Source organism: Sturnira hondurensis, unplaced genomic scaffold (assembly GCF_014824575.4).
Source record: "Sturnira hondurensis isolate 20B ecotype Veracruz unplaced genomic scaffold, ASM1482457v3 Scaffold0014384, whole genome shotgun sequence".
Taxonomy (NCBI): Eukaryota; Metazoa; Chordata; class Mammalia; order Chiroptera; family Phyllostomidae; genus Sturnira; species Sturnira hondurensis.
This window is the reverse complement of record NW_028087015.1, coordinates 7,852,914-7,876,614: the sequence shown is the minus strand read 5'-3', so window position 1 is coordinate 7,876,614 and position 23,701 is coordinate 7,852,914. Positions and strand designations below refer to the sequence as shown.

At 40.5% G+C, this 23,701-nt stretch overlaps 1 protein-coding gene across 5 annotated transcripts in view; it reads right to left on the bottom strand.

The window, feature by feature from the left end:
- Nucleotides 1–23,701, bottom strand: part of PDE4D (phosphodiesterase 4D) — a 1,308,441-nt gene that overhangs the window by 138,271 nt on the left and 1,146,469 nt on the right. The window lies entirely within an intron of this gene.

The window sequence follows — 23,701 nt, the reverse complement described above, 5'->3', positions numbered from 1 at the left end:
CCAGTCACTAGAGACCATCTGGAGTTCTACAAAAACCTAATTTGTGAGATGTCTGGTAAGAAAGAAACACCCTTTTATAATCACTTTAGAATCACAGACGGTACTCCTTGGGTATGGGAGCAGAGTGACACGACACAGGCTCTCCTTGAACATATCCTTGCCTTGTCCGGTGCTGAAAACTGGGGACACTCCCAACTTAGAGGGACAGATGTTAGAAAAGCAGAGGTAAAAAATGACCTGGCAGATGCTGTAGAGAGGAATGAGGAGATATCATGAGTGGAGAATGATGCAGAATCAGGGATCATGGAATTACCATATTTTGCCATGTATACGTGCATCCACATTTTTGTGCACATTACATTATATATGGGATTATTATACCCATGTTTAATGTGCATCATTGTTTTTCCCTCAAAACTTTGGGTGATGTACATGGCAAAATATGGTGGTAGGATGAAGAGGGTAAGGACAGGGATGTGAGATAAGGAAGGGGAGATCACTGAGAAATAAGGAGGGAGTGAGAGAAAAGAGTGGAAAAAGAAGAGGCAGAGGGCATAAAAGGAAAAGTGGGAATGAGTATAGTGCAGCACATGAGAAAAGGAGAAAATCTGGAAGGAACTAAAGTGAACTGTGATGAAATGAGGGAGAAGCAATAGAGTGTTGATTTCAGGGTGCCAAATCTGAAATGTAACTTCCAGGGTCTGAATCCCAGCTCTACAAATTTTCAGAATAATGACTATGAAAAATAATGACTATGAGCCTCAGTTTCTGCTTCTGTAAAATGGTGTGACAGATCATTATATCTACCTTACGGGGTAGAACTAAACATGGTCCTGTGCGTTGAGTCTTGGCGCAGTGCTCAGCGTAGAGTTTGTGTTATTGGTGTTGAGGCCAAAAGAGAGACAGAAGAGCAAAGGAAAGAACAAGATGCCAGAAGTGGGAAGAGCTATTTGGGTAATGGCAGAATAAAAAAGAAAGAAGTGAATTTTTGCTAATGATTTTAACCTTACTTTTCCAGTATTATAATTTAAGTTTCTATGCCTACTATATTATTTCTGTTTTAATGACACTTGGGAAAATAAGTATGTGTTGAGTCTGAATACCTTATAAACTGTATTTATGGAGTCAATGAACATATAATACTTTACATTTCCTTAAAAGTTAAAATTATTCCCTGGAAATGAGTAACATCAAGGCTACACAAAGTTAAAACAGACATCCAAAAAATTGTTTACTTTCTTTTCCTCTTTAAGGTATTGACTAGTCATCTGATGGAATTAACTGAAATTACTGGTCATTCTGAAATGTATTAACCTAGCTATAGACAGCAGGGAAAATAGAGCCCCTAGTGTTTTTGGTGATGTGTCCTTCCAAGTTTCTCTCCACAACACAGACCACTTCCTTTGACTTGAAGTCATTTTGCTTTTCTCATTAGTCTCACGGTCCAGAAGTTGTGTTGAGTGCTGAAGCAGCTCTAAGTCCAAGACCACAAAACAACTTAACAGAATTGGCCCAAAGCACAAAAAGAAGGCACACAGAGTCATTCTTTCCCTTTCAAGAAAAGGAGACAGAAAGATGGAGGGGTAGGGTAGCTAGAGTATGAGAAATATGTTGAAGAGATCTTTTCTGACATTGGGGCAAAGGAATAAAACCACAGCCCAAATTGGAAGGAAAAGAACTCATTACATTCATCACAGAAGCATACTTGGCATGGAACTGCAGACTTGTCAGATCACAGACATGCCTCCCTGCCATTTCCCCAAAGCTGATTCAATACTGTGTTCATACACTCACTGGCGGTAGCGAGGTGAGAGGCCAACCTTCACAGACCATTAGTACGACTACTCTTGAACGCCACTCAGAATATACTAAAAGCACTGTTATCCTTTTCACGATCACATGTCCTTTAGAAGGACCATGTGCATTATTTAAAATATTGGCCAATGAAACAAGCCAATAATGGCCTTGCTTCTCACATTTTCCTGATTCTGGTTCATAGGTACGACCATATGGAGAAGATCATGCATTATTCACTTCTTTCAAGTTATCACCTTCCATCCAAGGGGTTAAGAGGCACAGTTTCACCCCATTTCCTTTTTGTGCAGGAGAAAAACATATTCAATGTTGGCTTCTACTGCCCTAAGTTTTGTTTCAGTATTCTACTTAATGATCATCTGAGGAAGTTCTGAGAAGGGATAAGTAAGGGCGTTCTTGACTCTAGGTCTATTAGACACATGCAAGTTGAGCAAGATGGGGTTGAAGCAACACACCCTCTAGAGGGAAGATGCAACCAAAAGACTGACATATTATTGGGCAGGATGTGTGAAACTGAAGAGGAAGGGACCACAATAACTAAATAACTAAATAACTAAGGGGTATGTTAGGGGTAAGTTTGGTGGCTATGAAAACAGAGGAGAAGGGTTGAAGGCCTGACCTGCCTTGGGAAGGGAGAAGGGTTTGGATTTCAGGTGCCACCTTGCCCAAAGAAAGAGGTAAAATTAGCGAAGCAATTAAGAGAGGAAAGTGAATTCTAGATGGGCAGAAGAGAACAAGCAAATGTAGAGTTGTGAAACATGCTGTGTTGTGGGTGGAAGAAGTTTTCTACTGAAACAGTCAGGTGGGAGGGCGGGGCTGGAGAGGAGGTGTGACATATAGTTGGGCAGGGCCTTGTGTGCCAGAGCAAGGAGGTTAGATTTTTATCCTGTGGCCAATGGGAGGCATATAAGGGTTTTAAATATGGAAGTGACATTTTCAGTTTAATTTTTAACTAGATCAGTTTGGTTGCATTCTGGAACTCAGGGCTAAGGAGAATACACCATAGATATACTGTTGTAAGAAAATGGTTCTCACAATTTAAAATGTATAGTAAGAAATAGATATTTATGGCAAATGTCTGTGTGTGTGCATATATGGGTAATTTTATAAAACAATACTTATGCTTGCTATTCTAGATGTGGTTTTACATTCTACTATTTTCTATTCACTTCTATATCTTTTTTATAAAATGCAAAATGCAACTGAAGTGTCAAAAGCACTATTTCAGGCCCTACTACCGTAATCCAGAAAAAGGACTGGTGTCTGAACTAAAGAAGTATTAATAAGTTGAAAAAAGAGCAGAGATTTGAGATATATTTTAAAAGCAAAATAAAAATACAGTTATTTATTTGATTGAGCGGTATATGACTTCCAAGTTTTGGTCTGATAAAAGTGCTTCTAACTGAGACGGAAAGAGCAGATTTTCAAAGAAATATGTGGATTTAGTTTTGACTATGTTGAGTTTAAATGGTGGAATACTATCCGGTATTGGATTTTTGTATGAATGAATCTGAAAATCAGGGAAGAGGTCTGAGTAGAGATAGAGTTTTAGGAATCTGCTTCACAAGGTGGGAGACAAAGCTATTGAAGTACACGACAGCATCTGGAGGGTGCACAGGAAAGAAAAGCAGTGAGTCAAAAAGAAACTCCCAGAGGCTCATGTTTAAGAGGGGAGGAAGACAGATCTTAAAAGATGGTGAGAAAGAGTGTTTGGGAAAACAAGAAGAGGGGAGAATCACCTGGGAGAGAATGGCTCTCAATAAAAATGGGTTGAATACATATTTACTGAGCAAAGGAGTGAGAAGAGAGTTCCAGAGGAAGGTCTCTAAGAGAAGGATGTAGAAGGCAAGAAGGAGCTCATGGGAACAGCACTGGGGGCAGTTGGAGCAGGGTGTGAGTGAGGGCTGAGGAGTGCATAGGAGCTGAAGGTGGGGAGCAACGTGACTTCAAAGGGAAGGACAAAGGACTAGCTAAAGGATCCATAAAGTGTCTGTTACTGAACTTGGCTTTATTTTTGTATGGCTTTCAAGTTTGAGAGAGACATGAATAGGGGAAGAGCCAGAAAAAAAAAGAGAGATTGAAGATGTGAGAAAAAGAAAGGGGAAAAGGTAAAGCAAGGACCTGGAGATGCTCCGAGGGGACAGAATTAAGAGCACAGACACAGTGGGTAACTTAGAGCAGGAATGAAAAGGGACACACACATTATCTGCTGAGACCAGAAGGAGAGAGAGGAGGGTGGAAGTCAACAGGGGATGGAGGAGCTGAGAAAGTTCATGTCTTGACAATGAGTTTTTTCATTAAGCAACAAGTAAAGTCATTTGCTAAAAGGTGATGAGTAGCGGCTGGGTAAGGAGGCATGAGAAAGGACAGAAGGTTTGGAATATGCACCTAGAGGATCAGGAGAAAATGCAGAGCAATGGCCAAGTGTCAAGTGGCACTGAGGGTCTAGCTGAGGTGAGTGATCTGGACTTTGTTGGAATTTCAGCCTGAAGTGATGGAGGAAACCCATCCCCCACCTACCCTAGAAGTGCAGGTCAAGAACTGGAGAAGGCAGACTGCAAGACTTGACAGAGTGTTGGGTGCACAAGAAGGAGAGGTTAGGAGAGGGCTCATTTGCCTAAAGAATACTGACCTAAAGGATTGCTAGGAAAAAGTCTTTATTTCTTTATCTCCTTTGCAGCTAGATATAGCATGTGGCTAAATTTGTGCCAAAGAGATGTTAATAGAAGCATTATGTGGGATTTCTGGGAAGTCCCTTCCAAAAAAAGAGGGTGTGCTATTCTTCCCCTCTTCATCTTGCTACCGGCAATTTAGACGTGATGGCTGGAGCTCTTGTAGTCCTCTTGAACATGGAGTCAAAGCCCATAACCTAGATGGTGAAGAGATTCTCTCCACCCAGTAACCCTGGGATCCTAACGATCTTATAGTAGCCATACGAGGTCTGGGCTCCCCACTTGAGTCTATCTTATAGGAAAGAAAAACAAATTTCTGTCTTGATTAAAGCATAATTTTCCAAGTCTCTTTTACTCTAGTAGAGCCAAATTCTAGCTAAAATGGGGTGTATACATAGCAGCTGGAGCACTTGAGGGCTGCCTTGGAGGAGAATCTTAACCCTCCATCATGTCATGCCTATGCAGGGAAAATATTTTATAGTGACCAAAGAAGCATTGAATTTTTTAGGAGACTATAGACTGCTTTTGATTTGGATGAGAGAAAAGAAGAATCGAAGCCACATGGATGTTATTGTGTTTTCCTGTTATACCAAGCAGTCAGTCTTCTTTGCGCTTCTTACAAAGAAATGCATTAAAATTAATGAGAACATTTACACCCAGGATTGCACGTTTCCATTGTATGCTTTTGTTTTTCCACCCTGAAGGGCCAGCATTCTCATCAGTCACCATAAAGTGGTTTCAGCCCAGGCCTAGTGAATTGCTTACACTGCGTTGTTTTAAAGTGACTAAACAGCTGTGGTGTTCAAGGGCAGCTGAATCATTTGCCGGGGTCACATGTGTTTCACATGTCAAGTAATGTATATGGGTTCCACTGCAGCCGGGACTGCATGGAAAAAGACATTTGCAAACAAGTGATCTGATGCCATGTTTCCAAACAGCTGCTACAGTTATGAATGAAGATAAGAGTTACTATGTTTCCACTCACTCAAAAGAACCCATTACAAATCATGATGTTCACACCAAGGAGACCATTTCTGATCATAATGACTTTCAATAAGTATTCAATCAGGATAAAAAGTAATAGCATATAATTGTAATGATCACACTGACCTTGTTCATACGTGAGTGGAAAGAATGTGTACTGGGTATAAAAACAACACCAACCAAACAGGTNTTCCAAACAGCTGCTACAGTTATGAATGAAGATAAGAGTTACTATGTTTCCACTCACTCAAAAGAACCCATTACAAATCATGATGTTCACACCAAGGAGACCATTTCTGATCATAATGACTTTCAATAAGTATTCAATCAGGATAAAAAGTAATAGCATATAATTGTAATGATCACACTGACCTTGTTCATACGTAAGTGGGAAGAATGTGTACTGGGTATAAAAACAACACCAACCAAACAGGTACTTAAGATGGAACCTAGTTAAACAGCTAAAGGGAGACGACTTCAAGTAATGAGACTCCCCTAATACTTCTCCCTCCGATTCTTGCTCCAGGCAACACTGACGTAACTCTCAGATGCTAGTAACTTCCTTAACAAGCTGGAGTAATCGGTACAATGGAGCCAGGCAGGTGGACTGGTGGGTGACCTCAGAATTTAAAGAGTTTAGACCAGAAAAACTGCTTTTCTCCTTTTTCTATTCACATTTTAACACAGAGCATAGTTAGAGAGTATCTGGCCCCAAGAGAGAGAAGGAAAAGGGTAGTGATTTTGTGAGCAGCTTTGCCACTCGTTCCTCCTAAATCAAAAGAGATAATTGGCTTTGAACTTACTGAGTTCTGCTAGTGTTGTTTCTATATGTTCTTTGAAGCCCATGATCAGCCTCCTCATCTCGCTTATGTTCCTAGTCCCAGTGGTCTTTCACGTGGGAGACATGCTGAATAAATATTGTTCTCTGACCATTTCTCTCCTCTCTGCAGGTTTCAAGGCTGGCTTCCCCAAGTGAAGTATTTAATAGGTGCCTCCAAGTCAGCAGGGTAGTGCAGACAGGCAGAGACAAATACCCTCTCTAGCTACGTATGGGCTCCAGTCAATCTGGAAAAGGTCTCCCAGCTCTGAGTCACTTATACAATTGAGTCCCTGAACATGTTTCTGTCCCTAATATTTTGTTGCTCTAGGCAACCATCAAGTCCACATGAAGACTCCTGCCAACTGGAGAGGATGACTAGCCAGAGGAGCCAGAAGTTTTCTTTTAACTCTTTCTTGAAAGCTCAAAATAGCAAAAGTGTCAAAGATATCTTCTAAAGATCCATACTGGGAAAAGTGGAATTCATAAACTGACTTAGTGTATCCTGTCATTCACTTCTTATGGAACTGTAACTAAATAAAATAAAAGCAAATAATCCAAAACACGCATTTTAAAAAAATAGTAAACCATTATGAAAGAGCTTGTTGGATCCTTAGATATTATCTAACCCAATATTGTCACTTTATAGAAGAACCAGGTTAGATTACTGACCAAAGGATAATGAGGAAGCTGGTGAGAGAGCAGGGATTACAGATCTGGTCCCGAACCTTGAGGGCATTGTTCTTCCTATAAATTTCACAAGCCCAGCACCAGATGCAAAATGAAGGAATGCTAATAAATCACAAGAAATCACCTCTCTTTTGTAATAACCAGTGGTGCTGGATGAAAATCGCTGCTTTGCTGGGATTCTGGAAGCAATCTTACACTGCTGTGGCTTGTAGTGATCACTCATTAGCACACCCACTGCAAAAGTCAGGCCAGGTGGGATATGGAACCAACTCTAAAGGTTTTGAAAGTGTTCTAGATCTGTCATTGCCCATTATCTGAATTTTACCTTTGCCTTTTCTGAATTCTTAGGCCACTCTGTGGGCACAATCCTGGGACTACCTAAGAGTCTTGGTATCTTTTTCATATATCTTGCCAAGCTCTTAGGGGTGGGACTATGTCATACTTACTCCTTTTTCCTCAAAACCAAAGCACAGAGTTATTTACATGTGTTTTTGTTGATTAGTGATGACAAATCAATATTAATTTTATTAGCTCTGATAGTATAGTAACAACTTACTTATCCAGAGATTAATTATCTAGGAACTCATACTATTCAACACCAATAAATAGGTGAAAAGAGCCTCAGAATAGTTAAGTAAATGCATTTAAATTGCAATTTATAAAAACTGTCTCGGGATGTGAAGGGCAGCATAGGGAACATAGTGAATGATACTGTAATAACTGTGTGTGGTGCCAGGTAGGCACTGGACTTACTGAGCTGACCGCTTTGTAAGGAATATGAATGTCTAATCACTGTGTTGTACATCTTAAACCAACCTGCCAATTGTAGCTGAAAAACATTTTTCACGTTGTACTGTGCATTAAATATCCTAATGCCCTGCCTCAGATATAGATTGCCCCCAAACACACTTTTATTTTGAGTTAACTTTTTCTTTTCTTAGGCTCAATGAAAGGGCCTGGAAATCTGGTTTGCCGGGGAGAAAAAAGTAGCAGATCAGAGAAGATCCCACTCAGGCCAGACCCAGTCACAACGACAAGAGGCGGTGACTGGGAGGAGCAGATGAGAAATTAAAGTGCAGTAAGATTTGGGGCTCTGTCCTGTGGGGGGAAAGTCCACACACCATTGCCTCCTGAGGGCATCAGCGAATGACAGGCATAAAAGTGCAAGTGCATAATGATGACCTCAGAAATGACATCCGCCTCACAACTTTAGAGGTTAAGCAAGGGTATATCTTTCAAAGATTTTCATTCCAGATTGTCAAAATAAGATGGTGAACTTTGGTTTTCTAGAATATTTGACATAGGGAACATTTTCTCCTTAAATAATATATAGGTAATCTAGGCACGGAGATAATTCAGCCTTAAATTTTATACTGGAGTCCAGGTATTGACATATATTTATCCTATATATTATCCCATATGTCCTATGTATAATACCAAGGATTATAAGGCTTCAGACATTGTCAGAAGCATCCTACATGCATTCAATAAAATCATACAGTTAGCAGTTACTAAATCCTACCCATCTGTCCTTTTATCTTTTCCAACTATCTCTTCCTTTGTATACCTGCTATCTAGCTATTTTGCTAGTGTAGGGCCTTTACTAGACCTCATTCTTGGACATTGCTATTGTCCTCTAACTGGTCTCTAAACCCTTAATGTTTTCTTCCTTCACTTTTTTGAAATTGTTATAAAGATTCCTGGGTGATTCTAATGAACAAAAATGTTTGTGAATCACTACCCTAAATGCTTAGCACATCATTTGATGTGCTACTTTTTTTTCTTATACTTCTTTCAGAAATCTTTAAACATTATTTAAAAATTTAAAATATATTTTATTAATTACGCTGTTACATTTGTCCAAATTTTTCCTCCTTTGCACCCCTCCAAGCTGGTACCCTCATTCCCTTCGGCAATCCCCGCCCCTCTTAGTTCATGTCCATGGGTCATGCATATAAGTTCTTTGGCTTCTTCATTTCCTATACTGTTCTTAATATCCCCTGTCTATTCTGTACCTGCCAATTTGTGCTTCTTAATCCCTGCACCTTTTCCCCAATTCTCCCCCTCTCCCTCCCAACTGATAACCTTACAAATGATCCCCTCATCTATGATTCTATTCCTGTTTTTCTTGTTTGCTTAGTTTGTTTTTAGATTCAATTGCTGATGGTTGTGAATTTATTGCCATTTTAATGTTCATTATTTTGGCCTTCTTTTTCTTATATAATTCCCTTTAGCATTTCACATAATAATGGCTTGGTGATGATGAACTCCTTTACCTTTCCCTTGTCTGGGAAGCACTTTATCTGCCCTTCTATTCTAAATGATAGCTTTGTTTGATAGAGTAAATCTAGGTTGTAGGTTCTGGCTTTTCATCACTTGGAATACTTCCTGCCAGTCCCTTCTCACCTGCAAAGTTTCTTAATTACACCCTACAATGGAACTAACTCCTTTAATGGCAGCCATCATATGTCTATGATTTCTGATTTTAGCTACTCTAAAAAATAGTTGCATATTTTTAAATATTTGCCATTAGTGAAAAGTATGGCCCTTCTTTTTCCATTTTCTCTCTCCATTTACTTAACAACTATTTAGGTGAATTCTTAGGTGCCATTTCTTCTAGAAGACCTTCTGTATCTTGCATGAATCTCCAGCAGGCACTAATGTTTGCTCTCCTCTTCTTTCTAGAGGCACCCTTTGATGCTTAGGCACAAAAAGACAATGCTGTGGGCAAGAGGGGCTTTCTTAGCTTTACTTTTTCTTTGCAGAGAAACACCCCAGGGGATCTGTCACACTTAGGAACCTACCCCTCCCTGAAGGTCTGATTTGAAAGCAGGCTGGGCTACATTTTGCACAAAGGCCTTTTAATCAGCGTAACAATATACCATAACCTTTCGACCAACTACAAAGGCATTTTAAATGTGCAGGTGTGGCTGCCCAAAATAACAATATTTTCTACTTTTGCAGACCCTTTCATTGAGTGATATCAAAACAATTCAGCTTATAAAGGCTCAGAAAGCTAGTGGACAACATAGCCAACTGATACACAAATGGGGATTCACTGCATTAACCATGTTGGTGGTGTGTTTGAAATTCTCAAACAATGGAAAAAAACAGCAGAGAAAACTACTTTCTGCAAGCTAGGTCTCCAAATTGTGATATTTAAAAATGAAAATCTTCAAGGAAGGCTAATCCTTTTCTTTTTAAATGTTTGCTGTGTTTCATTTAACAGTTCCCAGACACTTCATTTATATTCAAAAACTAATAATTCTCCTCAATCCCCCTTAATCTGACCAAGTATTAGCATCTATTTGATGTTCTAAAGCAAGGAAGCTCACTGAACAAATTCAAATGGACTTAACCTGAGGGAGCATTATACTGATCTAACTGATTTTTAAATGAACAAAGTGTATCATACGAATCTGTTTGATTCTCCTGGTTATTATTATTCACACACTTTGTACTATGTCTCTCCAAAAATAAAAATGTACAAATCTAAGGTTTTTTTCTGTTTTCCTCCTGGCCTCTCTCTCCTTGTCCTCACTCGTGTTTCTGTGAGCTCCAGACTGCTAGGATTCAGAGCAGGAGCCAGGGTGCGTTCCCCTTTTCCTATATTTTAAATCTGTTGTAAAGTAAATATTTATTATGAGCACAATGTGTCTGAGGAATGTTGATCAGACTATGGTTTTTATTTGGCTTTGCCCCAGCATATTAATATTTTTTTATTTTTTGCCCCATGTCAATGGTTTCTTTGATGTCTTGTTCTAAGCAGCTGCTGAGCTTTTCGTGGCTGTCCATTCACATCACTTTAAAAAATGGTACAGAAATGAAATTCCAACAAAATGAACAGTACTTCCACATTGTTTCAGAGTCAAACACGTTCCTAAGGAATCTGATTTGTGGCAGATGGAGAACAAACCCTTCCAGAGGGAGGGCTGTTAAATGAGTCTTAATTGCTTGCACATGAAAATATAGTGACTAAGATTGTGTGCACAATTAGGAATTTAAACATGTAGAAAAGAACTGGCTGTGGAACCAGGCAGACATTTTTTGCAGGCATAGCTAGTTTTTTTTCTATTTTTTTTTATGAGCACAAACAATAGAAGACAAGTTAGTAAAGAAAAACAGTTCTAAGAGAAGGTTAGCTGTTGACTTCATTCTTCCTTAGGTCAAGCTTCCAATTCTAAAGATAATACAATTGCCTCTACGACTCATTGACCAAAGTGACACAGTACACTAAACAAAAGGTTTATTCAAGAATTAGAATTTCTTTTTTCAATTCCTACTGTGTGCCAGATACTAGTCTTGGTGCTTACTCATCTTGCTTAACCCTTATAATAGCCCTCTGAGATAGTTTTGTTATCCTCTACAGTTTATAGATGAGAAAATTGAGGCTCAAAGAATAGCCTGTTCACACTCAAATGGCTAACAAAGTAACACAGCCAAGGTTCTTTGCATGGATTTAATGAATCCAAAGCTTACCCTCTTACAGTGCCGAGCCCCTTCCTTGAGAAAAGATGTGCACCTTTTTACAAAACCAGCACTAAGGTTGGCTCTACTTTCAATTTCACGTCAATTATGCCTTCCTTGTGTTGGGTGACAGGGCATTGTGAAGATGGGGCACAGGCCAGGGCTGGTTAGGTCTGGGCTGAGATGACAGATACAGAGACAGAGGATGGGGCCTGCTACAGCCATGGTTTAGGAAGTTTCTTTAGAGCACGAGGTGGGGAGTCTGGTGGCCAGGGGGAAGCACCTAGTGAGAGGTCAGTGCCCTGGTGGCTCTGTAGGCAGCAGCTGTTGGGGCAACGAGGTTCTACTTGACTGTGGGCCACTCAGTCTTGCTGCCCTGGGATCCAGGGGGTGGGCTTCCTACTCACAATGACAGTCACTCTGACCCTCCACGTGAGCAGGCTGTGTGGTGTTCTGCAGTGAACTCCCACTGAACTTCAGAGATTTAAATCCATCTCATCCTGCTGGTAAATCTAGTAACGTCTTTTCTAGGGGACCTAAAACTCCCCTTTAGATTCTTTCTCCTTGGGAAACCTGCACACTCCTGGGATGGGGGTACATGAGAGTCCTAGGCCCTCGATGAATGCCAGTGTGGGTATTCGGTACTACAATCCAAACAATGAGCCATCACGTGAATTTAAAAATCCAACTCATTCATATACTGGGGCCTACTTACATGTTGTTCGCCCAGAGTTGACAGGCTTAAAAATAATCCTCTCTTTCTATTATTCTGTATTCTTTACAGTAAACCTAATTAGGCAGTGGCTTATTAGACCACAGTCTATTTAGACTACTATTAAATAAAGACCATAGGAATGCAAATTATTCCTTGCTTTGATTACTACATTTGTAAGTAAACCAGGAGCCACAGATCATATCACCTTGTCTAGCATTAAGCATAAAGAGGGTATCAATAAATGTGTGTGGATCACATAATCAGGCAGTCCAATCATTTTTGTGTGGTCAGAGCAATGGGGTTGCTGGGAACATACCAGTGAACAGGTGCCACTCTGCATTCCTAGGAACTTTAATGTCAGAAAGCAAGTTTACTGAGAAATATATTAGCATGGTAACTAGTGTACTGAGGCCAACCCTCTTATCTCACCATAACTGCTAATTTTTTAGCAATTATCTCACCATAATTGCTAATTTTTGGCTCATCAGCATTTATTTCCTCTTTTAACGGTACCATAATTTCTTTCAGATTAGATGGCATCTCCGCTGAATAATCCTACGAATAGCCCCCAATGATCAAGTGCTTACCCTGTGGCACATATTGTACTTGGTTTTTCATATGTCATCACGGATAATTTTCATGAACTCCTATGAGATAATTACTATTATTATGCCCACTTCAAACACCAGGGGCTTGAGGATTCTGAAAGTTTAAGTGAATTAAGGAGAAACATCTGTAAGCGGCAGAGCTACAGAATGGATCTGTGGAATCGGGCCCCACAATTTAGGTCCTTACTACTACATTATGTCACAGAGTCTGGCAGGACAGGCAGGCACCCTGTTCTCCCTCAGCCAAGACCCAAGACCCAAACTGGACCAGTTAGACCCCTCTGCTGGAATTTGACTTGTAAACAGAATAGCAAAGAAACTAAAAACACCTGCAGGGATCACTAGAGTGACCCTCAGGAGACTTTTCCCTTGGGTGCACCTTTCCAGAGCTCTGAAGATGCATTGACTCTGATCCTTCAGCCCCGCCCCCCACTAATTCTCAGAGAACTGGAAATTCTCCCAATATTCTTCCACTAAATTCCATCTTGCTTAAGCTAGCAGAGTTGGTTTTTATCCTGCAACCAGAGGATCATTGCTGAGAGACCATTATCTAAGGGGGAAGTTACAAGCAAGCGTTGGAGAGAGTTGTATGAAATCATCAAAGAACAGGATGCTGAGCCACTGTAAGCACCCAGTCACAGTTGAACAGAGTCAGTGAGAGATAGCGGCGTGACAAAATCCCAGGCTAACTTCCTGTGCTGCCCTTTCTGTTGAGATGATGAGCCAGGGGGCTGGGATGCACTGGCCTTTGTCCATATCTCCAGCACCTTTGGACTCCCCAGGGAACAGAACCTGGTGGGGGGGTGGTATCTGTACAAAAATGGACTGTATGAGGCGTGGCTAAAGGCTGAAAAAAAAATCCTAGAGAACATTTCCCCCCATCACTGAATGACTAGAATTCAGAGCAAGCATGAAACTTTAGATGAAGCTGTCTCCGTCAAAGTGTCACCTGGGAAAACCTATGTATATGCTTATCCCATATGTTGCCATCACTGTAAAAATTCTAGAAAACTCTGTCTTGGAATTGCCTTCAGAGTCCCTGTCACATTTCTTTCAAAAGTCTTATCCCTCGGAGCAATTTGTTCCTAGAATTAGCCACATCTAGGCTCATCTGACATCCTGTCTGGTGACTAAGGATGTGAAGCATACTGAAAATATTATTTCTGGTTAAAAGTGAAGCGTGATAGTAAACCAATGTGATGTTTTTTTCTCGTGTGGCCCATGAACTATCTGTAAAGCCACTTCCAAAGTGCTCTCAGCAATCGCAGCTGAGCTAAAAAAATACTTTCCAAAGACAACTATTTTGAGGATGAAAATAATTACATAACACAATAATGTCTATTGAAAGTTTTACAATGCTTGTTAATATATAAAGCAATTTTCACCTGCCTTTCAATAAGAGCCAGAATTTATTATTATGAGACATTGTACCAAGTTTTTTTCATGGATCGTATAACATAATCCCTCAGAACTGGGAAGATATTATTATTATTATTATTCACCTCATTTTAACAGAAAAATTCAAGGCATAGAGTGACTTGTTTAAGGTCACAAGGGTGAGCGGAAGAGCCAACACTACAATTCAGATCTCCTGACTGCTGGGCTTCACTCTCCCTGCCCTACGTTGGTTCTGACTTATACAACAAACACGCCAAACAAAATGTGCACCAGTTCGGATTTTTTAAAAAGAAACAAAACCCTGCAGGAAGAGAACCCCCAGACCTCCTGCCCTGTAAGCAGTTCTAGCTAATCAGCATGGTCAGTGCACAATGCCTTAGAGGCACCTCACCTATGTCTCAACTGAGATCTCAGCTGCATGACCCCCGCCTTTGCTATGCTCCTCCTTGGTGACTTGGACAACGTCACTTCCTTTACTCCTCAGTCCTCAGCTTTCTCACGCTGGTAAGCTTTCCCTAAGTTCCTGAACTGGTTCCCCAAACCCTGTCCACTCTCTCAGCTGAATCCCAGTGTACATATCTTCTTGATCCTCTGGAAAAAAAGACCTTACCCTGTCCCATTTCTTCCTGCTTTCTTTATTGTATCTGCTCATTTATCTGTTTGTTTTACAAACCCTCTATTTTGTATTTTATGCTCAAAAGCTACTTAATGCTCTGACATCTGGAACACATTTTATCTTTTAAAACTCTGTGAACCTCTGGGATAATGGTTCTGAAGCTCAATGGAGGTGGTTTATGCCTCACCAGGTCCTCAGAGTCTGAGCAGAGTCTGAGCTCTACAGACTAAATGAGTGAGAAAGCGAACCCAGAAGATCACCGAGGATGAAGGTCTCCACGTGCACAATTCAGCAGGCAGTATGCAAACATCAGTAACATAGCAGAAAAAAGGTCATAGGCACCCATTTGTGTTTCTAGGCAAACAGAATACAGTTAATTAGAAATACATTCAGAGCGCCAACAGTGCCAAAAAAGAACCACAAGAATGAGAGAGAAGATGGCAGGCACACTCCAAAGCACTAGATATATACACATCAGAAATGCCTACAGGAAGCATGTGGGGAATAGAGAGCTAGGCATTTCAGCACTAGCAGTGGTATCCAAGAAAGTGAGAACAGATGTGGAGGGCCCATGGCGAGTGCAAGCACAGATGATGAACATCACTGCTTGGTAGACACTGTCATTTCAGGGTTTGATAGTGAGTGCTCCTGGAATCAGGTGAATTCCTGGCTCAAGGGCTGCTTTACCCCCAACCTCCTGACATACCAGGGCTGCCTCACTTTTCACTCTGACCGGGGGCTCTTTCTTGTTGATGTTCCTGCCCTAGGCACTCTGGTGACAACAGGCACTTTGGAGAGGGCAGGAAGAGAACTGTGGGGATTGTGGAATGCTGGAGGAGTTCTACATCCCAGGCAGGCATCCTCTCCTTAGCTCATGTAACCGCCTTCTTTGGTTGTCCCAAAAGGTTGCTCTGTGTGCATCGATCCTATCCTTACTCTTATCCCGGCCTCCGTTCAAAGACATTCAGTAACAGATGACGCAGATTCATTTTCTGTTCTCTCTTCTTTAAAATCAAAAAAGGAAAAAATCTCTAGGGAATAACTTTGGGTACAGGCAGGTGACAGCAAACTGTATTTTTTGGTGTACATATCAATAAATTTTAACAAGGGGGGCCTAACATTCTGCTTGAGTCAGATTTAATCTATACTTTGTCATTTATAGCTGTATATTGAATTTCATAAGGTCTAAAAGAGATTATGCAGGTAGAGTCTTCAGTACATACCAAATGTCAGAAAATATTAACTTCTCCTAATATCATATCCAACCACCTTTTAACAGCATTTTCTGAGACAGTGGAAAAAAGGATGCTATTTAGCAAACTTCCCATTTAGTCACAGAGTTGAACAAATTCAGTGCAACCTTTAACCAATAAATTTTGGGAATTGACACCCAATGGAATTTTCATTGTTTTGCCCCTTGTAGCCTTGTATTTCTGAGTATGCCTAGAATATTTTATAAGGCATACATAGGTGGGAAGCACTTTGTAGATAAGGTGAATAACTTAAGAATGCAGCTTTTGCTGTTCTGTTCTTTCTTTCATTTTTTTAAAAGAGACTCGGTACTGTGTCTGAGAAGGCAAAAAGAATACAGTTACTAAACGTGACATTCCCGAAACTCACTCGCACTGCCACGCAAACATGGACGTGACACTTCCTTTCCTTCTAGGAGAGCAAGCCGGTCTTGTTAAAACCTTGTATACACTTGGAGAGATAACAGCAACGCCGGCGCAGAGGATGACGGCCGTGATGACGAGGACTGCACAGATAGTAATATCACCTTGTATTCTCTGCCAGTAATCGCCGAACACTTCACACACGACCTACTTTATCTAGACTACATTGTTTGCTAGGTGGGGGCAGGGGTGCCACTATATACGTTTTTAAGACAGACAGTGATTTTCCAACACGTTACCAGCAACTCAATGACAACACTGCGCACGGCAGCACGCTCACCTATTTACTCAGTATTCTGCTACACTCCCAAATTTGGCCCATCAACGGTTCGCCTGGGAGCACCGGTTGTTAACAACATGGATTCTGAGTCTTGCCCAAAGAACTTCTGGGCTGCTCGGGAATCTGTCTTTCTATGTCTGTTTTTTCTGGAGCGTCTCCTGATCGGGCTGGTTTGGGAAGTCATGCTCTTTTCTAAGTCAGGGTGATGCGGAGGAAACACTTGGCTGACACGAACTTTAGTGAGGTTTAGACACTCCATTATCACGGTAGTTTTTTTTTTTTTCTAATCAGTTAGAAGACAATAGTCATGTCATAAGCTCACTAATCAGTAGATAGAGTGATGCCCTATCCAAAGGATCTTATTATTGGAAAATACAGTTGGTTTTCCGCGGTGGTACCCTAATGCTGAAATGTTGAATCTTACTAGGCAGTGTCTCATAGTAGCTTTTTCTAGGTGAAGAGAGCAAACTGATTTCTGAGAACTGAGAAATACCTACATGTTTGTCACTACTTACATTCTATGTCAAACAGTAAAGCTATCAGCCTTTGTTAGTTACTAGTTAACATCTAAAAATGTCTTAAATGACTTTTTAACTAAGAATTATTTATTTATTTTTTAAAAAGTTTTTTTTTTAGAATTTATTTTTAGAGAGAGGGGAAGGGAGGGAGAAAAAGAGGGAGAGAAACATTAATGTATGGTTGCCCCTTGTGCGTCCCCTATTGGGGACCTGGTCCTCAACCCAGGCATGTGCCCTGACTGGGAATCGAACTGGTGACCCCTTGGTTCACAGGCCAGCACTTGATATACTGAGCCACACCAGCCAGGGTAATAGTGTCTTAAATTAATCTCTGACATTTCTGTTAGCAATATTTTTTCCGATATATCTCCTCCGGCAAGGGAAACAAAGGAAAAATAAACAAATGGGACTACATCAAATTAAAAATTTTTTGCACAGCAAAGTAAACCATCAACAAAAGAGACAGCCTACTGAATGAGAGAACATATTCACCAATGATACGTCCAATAAGGAATTAATACCCAACATTTATAAAGAAATCACATAACACCAAAAAATCCAATTAAAAAATGGGCAGATGACCTGAATAGACATCCTCACAGAGGACATACAGATGGCAAATAGACACATAAAAAGACGCTCAGTGTCACTAATCATCAGAGAAATGCAAGTTAAAAACACAATGAGATACTACCTCACTCCTGTCAGAATGGTCATCATAAATAAGTCAACAAACAAGTGCGGGCAAGGATATGGAGAAGAGGGACATCTCACTGTGCACTGCTGGTGGGAAAGCAGACCGGTGCCACCAGTATGGAAAACAGTATGGAAGTTACTCAAAAAACTAAAAATGGAACTGCTGATGACTTGGTGGTTCCACTTCTGGGTATTTATCCAAAGAAACCCCAAACACTATGCTGAAAGAATATATGCACACCTATGTTCATTGCAGTGTTATTTATAGTCATCTTATTCAAGACATGGGAGCACCCAAGTGCCTATCAATAGATCAGTGGATAAAAATGTAGTATTTTATATATATATAATGGAATACTACTCAGCCATAGAAAAGAACAAAATCTAACTGCTTGTGACAACATGGATGTACCTAGAGTGCATTATGCTAAGTGAAATAAGCCAGTCAGAGAAAGACAAGTACCACACGATTTCACTTATATGTGCAATGGAAAGAGCAAAACGACACAGTTGAAACTGACTCATATAGAGAGGGAATAGACTGACAGATGATGGACGGAAGCAGGGTTGGGTGGTTGGATGAAAAAGGTGAAGGGATTAAGATTACAAATTGGTAGTTATGAAATAGTCACAGGGATATAAAGTATAGTGTAGGGAATACAGCTAATAATGTTGTAATCACTATGTGTGGTGCCAGGTGGGTACAGGAAATATCAGGGGGGAACACTTGTAACAGTATATGATTGTCTATGCTGTACCCATAAAACTAATATGAAATGATATTGAATGTAAAAATTAAATTAAAAAATAAAAATGTCATAAATCTAATACACTTAATGAAAATGCATTCAATGTGCCCTATTGCCCCTTAGCACTTTATCATGTATACTTGAAAACAGAAACATTATTTTACATTATTAGAAATTTCTCCTAAATCACATAAAAACTTTTTACTATGGAATTTTTTATATCGAAATAGAATTTACAAATTATGTAGCATTTGGGTTTTTTTCAATCTTTGATGCATATACCTGGTGCATAGATAAACATCTGTGTATATGACTTCACTTTTCATTATCACTCCTTAATTTAATAAACTCCTGAGTCTTCTCAATTCTACCCCTGAAAACGAATCCACTCCCCCATCTCCACCCCTCACACCCCTAGCACTACGGCCCCAGTGCAGAGCCACATCAATCATCTTCAGTGTGTGCTTGGCTGTAACAACCTCCTAGTGAGTATGGGCCTGCCTCATGTCTTTTTTCTTTTCAATCTGTTCTCTACACTGCTCCCAGCGTTGTCATTCTAAAATACATACTTGCTCCCCTGCTTAGAGATGACTGGTGGTTTTCCATTGTCCATAAAATAAAGTCCACCGTTAAATACATTGCCTTCTAATGCTCCTCATATTATTGCCTCCCTCTACTGTTGGACACTCTTGGTCACTTGCTCCCATACACTTTCCACTCCCTTTGTCCCTCACTGTTCCTAGGGCCCTCATCTGGGTGGGCACTTCAAGCTTCCACACCTTGCTCTTGCTCGTCCCTTGGTGTCATGGGATCTTCTTTCCCTCAGCCATAAGGCGAACTCCACATTCTTCAAAGCTTAGCAGGGAGCTCTATCCAGGTAGAGCCACTTGCCTCTCCTTCTAATCCATGCAATTTAATTGGGGGCAATCATGGCTCTTAGCTTGTACTTAATTATTCATGATTCCTTCTCCCTTAGACTGTAAATTTTTTGAAGTTCAGTAGAAACAATGTGCTCATCTCTTTATCTCTAAAACCTGCCTCCTTGCGTGCCATCGATCAGGTGCATAGAACACATCTGCTTACCAAATGGGCATTAATAATAAAACTGCAGCAATAACGATACCTAGCCTCGTCGAACACATTCTTAGCATCGATCACTGACTTAGAACTTATTGATGATAAAACGAAAGCCTAGGGAATTTAGATACATTGACCAAGATTACACAACTAGTCAGAGAAAACTGGGTTCCAGCCTATGTGGTGTGACGCATAAACTTTTTACTGTGCTGACTGAATGAACACGTCGTCTCATTCAGTAAAGTCGCTAAAAGTTGTAATAAAATGCTCAAAGCAGATTTTCCGGCAATAGAGGCACAACGAAATTAGTTTTCACCAGATTATGGTGTCAAATCTGGTCTTTTTACACATTGATGGGTGTAATTCTGCTTATCTCAAAAACAATATAGGAAAGTCAAACGAGTTTTTTTATAAGGAACGCAGCAAACTTTTACCACTCTAAAAGGTTACAAGTTTAATCGATAGTCACACTCCATGCACTTAAGCAAATCTTTTAGGTCAATGTTTTTCCAGCAAAAGTCTTTTGAAGGAGGGTATTTTTGAAAAAGAAACCTATTTTGGCTTAAAAAATTTAGAACACTTGACAGTCACTTAATGTACTAAGTATAAAAGTAAATCAGGCAAAACTTCCCCCCAAAAGTCAATGTATAAGCAGTCTTTATTAATTTTTAATTAAAGCTATTAAACATAATGTATACTCCACATTCTGCAATTACATTCCTAAAGAGGTTACAGGCGCTCATTGTCTGCAATTATTAAAGCATCATCACAATCTTTGCTCTTATTAAAAGAGGAAAAAGGACCAGACAACGAAGTGAGTGCCTGCTAGTGGTTGAAAGGAGAGTGAGACCGGGGTGGCAAAGGCTTGGTCTTTATTCTCCTCCCCGCGCACATTTCGGCTCAGTGCGTCCTCTCACCCTCCGTATGGTTCCCATCGAGAGCCCTTCAGCCTTTTTTCTGTGGCTCCTGCTTTCAGCTTGTATCTGTTTATATGCATGTATGTGTATATGCATGCATATGTATATATAGGTATGTATATATTGATGCATATGTATATGCATAAGTACACTCATATATGTATGTGTATATATATATACCTTGTGTATGTGCATGTGTGTATATATGTACATGTATACATATCTTTTATATTACATACACTACTTGTTTTTATTACACATTCACACACAGACTTAAAAAGCAGACCTTCATAAGGTTATACTAGTATCACTATTGTCCCATAGAATAGTTGCTGAGTTTCCTTTCTCTCCCAAGCTCGGTGTGTTAAATGGTTAGTCTAGATAATGACAAAAGAATTGTTCCAGTTAAATATCTGTTGTTTTTTCCCTTTGTTAGATTTTAGAAACTGCGTTGTGTTTTAGAAGAAGAGTAATATACAAGGTTAAGTTTCTTCTCGTTGTGTTTTGACTGACTAGCATTATTTGGTAGCTTACTTTTTAAATCCTCTACTTACCCAGTGACTGAATTCTATTTAGAATTCATTTTTTAAGGAGTTACATAAATTTAGGGTAAAAACAGATGAGGTATTGTGGAGGCTCACACCGAATTTCTTTGGGGGGCTAACACGACTTTTGTGTTCTGTGTGTGTCCTCCATCACTTGTCTCCCTCTACAGGTGAAAAGTAGGCAGCTGTTTGCATTTTATTGGGTGGAGAGAGCTTTTATTTTCTCAAGTCAGAAGCCAAAAAAGTCCTTTGCCGTAGGCTGCAAATCTTTCTGTACCTGAGGTCCTCTAGGACATAATGAATGAAGAGTAGCAAAACAGCTGTAAATATAAGATCTCTCTAGTGAGAAGGGACAGACTATTTTCTAACTTGGAAGTCTATGTACAAAACCCCAGTGCTCAGAAATTAATAACCTTTACTAACTCCTTTAGTGTCTCCAAGAGATATACTTCTATGGTGGGTCCCATGGGGATGATTTTTACAGAGGTGTAGGAAGGTCTCTGGACTTAGAAAAAGGAATCCTGTGTTTATTCCTAGTTCTGTTGCTAAGTAATATTTTCTCTCACCAGGTCTCACTATTCTCATCTGCAATACAGAGAAGTTCAAATAAATGTTTTCTGACTTACATTTTTACATGAAAATTCTCAATTTCAAAATATGAGGGGAATTGAAAACACAGAAATTGGAAACATTGCAAATTGGAACTGTGAAGACATGACAAAGTTTCATGAGATAGCTTTTCTTGAGTTAACATTTTTTACAAACAAAATGTACAAAATGACCAACTGCATCCAAAGAGACATGGCTGTCCCCCAAACTGTGCGAAACAGCACAGTACAGGCGCGGCTTTGCACCCCTCACCCCGCGCTCTCCTCCCGTGTTTTAACACACCGTCCCGCTCTCCACCACCCACTAAGGACCTGTGCAGGTGAGCCTGCCTCTCCTACAGGTTTCCTAAACGTCCTGCCACTCCTGTTTGAGAACAAAATCATGTATTAAATGTACCCCAAAAAGCTGGTACATCAATGTCCTCCTTCTCTACTCTACTGGTTTTTAGGTTAACTTCAGGAACAAAGAAAAACTCAGGCCCAGAATAGGGTTGTAGGAAGAAACACTTGGTGAGCTCCTGGTAACTTGCTGAACTCTGCTCTTCATCTAAGCTCTCACCTCGAATCCCTGCAACACCACAGAGGGCCAGCTACTCACAGCTCCACCCTTCAATGAGGAGATAAAGCAAAGGGAAAAGATGGAGTGTATACTCAAGCTCCAAATGGCACACACCATCTTTTCGTTAAATCACACCAAAGAACAAAATAGCTATTTAATCGTAAGGCTCTTTTATAAATGTCCTTATATTCTGGAAGCTTTATTTTTAGAAGATTGCTAAATCATTTTACAGCTATGCATTTACTTATTGTGTATGGAAATAAAAACTGGTACGTGACTAAAATGCTTTAACCATAACCATGACAAAATGAAACTTTCCTGGCTTGAACATGTGCCAAATGGAAACCTCAAAGGAGTTGCAGGGGAGAACGCTTGAGGAAACAGTGACCTGTGCAAGTAGCCCAGCGTCTTCCCTCTCCTTCTAAAAAAATCAGAGTTGCTCTCGGGATAAGTTAGGGAGTTATTTTTTCCCTCCGAAGAGCTATGACTCAAAAGTAAATCCTTAGATTTTGAAAATGATCTTGAACAACAGTTTGTCATCCATGTCTCAAAGGTACCAGTGTCTGTGGCTGCTGGGAGAGGAAGGGGCACAGCCCTGGGATCAACAGGAGGTCCCTTAGTGACAGGCACAAGGAAGTGTTCCCACTTTGGCCATTTTGGGGGGGGCTCCGTAACTTTTAATGTTATAACCCTGCAATCTTGTTTTTCTCTCCTTCCTCCCTTTATTTTTCATTGCCCTGTCTCATCCTTCCATCACCCCCAGTTCTGTATACAGAGTGGGCTCTAGAAACAAAACCAAATAGAAAAAAATGACATATTGAGTACTTACTCTGTGAAGCACAGCTTCACAGAGTAAGACGTGTGATCACCATTTTACAAGTGAGGAGACAGAAGGTGGGTGTGTAACCTGCGCAGGGCCAGGCAGCTAACACAACAGAGTGCAGTTCGGATCCTGGACGTGGTTCCACGGGCAGAGTCCTGGGACTGCACCATTCCCGGGGCATCCCTGATGGTCCGTGACGTTGCCCTGAGGGGGAGTCTGAGTACCACGTCTTAACCATATGCTACACTGTTCCTCTAGACCCTAAACAAAGTCTCTAAGGAGGCCAAGTTCATCTTAAAGACTGTTTCATTGGTTCTTTTCACATTCTTCTCTGCCCTCTTGGGGACTACAGCACAGGCCCGCCCACTGGGGTCCACAATGGGAGGCGTACACGGGAGGAAGGACCTGGGTGGTCAGCTGGAAGTGAGGGAGGAAATTTACCAGCGCCACCTTTTCTGTGTGTCTCAAGTCTTC